We start from the raw sequence: 1,534 nt of genomic DNA, 5'->3' as shown, positions 1-1,534 counted from the left end.
CCCCTGTGTGCCTTGTCGACTCAGTTGCGTGCGTGCGTGCGTGCGTGCGTGCGTGCGTGCGTGCGTGCGTGCGTGCGTGCGTGCGTGCGTGCGTGCGTGCGTGCGTAATCGCATGTCCTTAAAATGTCATGTGTATGCGCGTGTAGCAGTCAGCTGATCGTCGCGAGGGCCCCGTGTACCGCCTGCGTCTGACAGTAAGTTGCGCGCCCCTGTCTACCTTCCATACGCGGCCCATAATTCGCTAACTATTTCTTGTTATAATTTGAAAACTAAGTTTCGGATAAAATTTTGGTAAAGGAAAAATCTTCTCAGAATTGAGTTAGGAATATGACATTTTAAGGATAAAAGTTTGTTTTAGGACACCTTGTATATATAATATTGATCGATTAATTTTATAATTATTTATTGCTCTTTTAGCTGATTTTTATTTAATCTTAATTAACCGTATTTATTAATTTTATAGTGCTGCAGCTGAACAACAACGATCGATATGTATATACATATATCGAAATCTGTTAGAGCGGCACGTGACGGATAATGAATAGCGTGATTATTTACACAGAAGAGAGTAATAATATATTTATTTCGTGAGTTACAGCAAATATCTTAAACGACTGTAAGACCGTTGTAACGTCTATTTGAGGAAACGAACAAAGATTATGATTAATATATAGATAAGATACAAGAGGGATTTCTTTAGTATAGGGAATTAGTGATATATCCGGGAAACATTAGTTTAGTAGATGTCGCAGAATGCGAGTCTCCCGCGAATCGCCATAGACGCTTTTTATGAAATCAGTTGCGCCCCATACACCCCTTCGATTAAGAGACTCTTTCGCAGAGGATGACTCGACGTTGGTAACATCCAGAAGTTCCAAACATCTCATATGTTTCTGCTTGGATGTCCCCTTGGTGAGAATGTCCGCTGCCACCTCGGTGGTGGGAGTGAACTCGACTTTGACATCACCTCTTTGATGACTGTGGGTACATAATGGCGTACGTCAATGTGCTTACTTCGATTGTAAAACACGGGGTTTTCTGCCAACAATCGAGCACCATTATTATCACAGAAGATTTTAATCTGTGACGTTTCGTTGAAGCTGATGTCGATGAGGAGTCGCTTCAAGTACACGGCCTCTTTCGTGGCTTCCGATAAGGCCATGTACTCGGCCTCCGTAGATGATAGAGCAACTGTCTTCTCCTTGTAACGTTTCGCGTTACTACGCCAGTTAAACCCGGCGCCCTGAGGTTCGGCGCCACTGCAGTGCGCTGCTCGGTGGGGGCCGCCCACGCGGGTGCCGCGTGGAGGGGTCGCCCACGCGGATACCGCGTGGTGGGGGACGCTCGCCGGTATATAAAGGCCGACCAGCGCAAGCCGAGTTATCCAGTCCTGTCTCGACTCCTGTCCCGACAGTCCCGTCCGACTCCTTCCCGTCACTCTTCGTCGAGAGTACTCGACATCGGCCTCGGCCTATCTGGGGGATCCGGAGCGTGCTCCATCTCCATCGGGGCTACCCGGTTCAGGTCCAGTGCA

Source organism: Wasmannia auropunctata, unplaced genomic scaffold, assembly GCF_000956235.1.
Source record: "Wasmannia auropunctata unplaced genomic scaffold, wasmannia.A_1.0 LD336074.1, whole genome shotgun sequence".
Taxonomy (NCBI): Eukaryota; Metazoa; Arthropoda; class Insecta; order Hymenoptera; family Formicidae; genus Wasmannia; species Wasmannia auropunctata.
The sequence above is the reverse complement of the archived record's forward strand: the minus strand, read 5'-3'. Positions refer to the sequence as shown.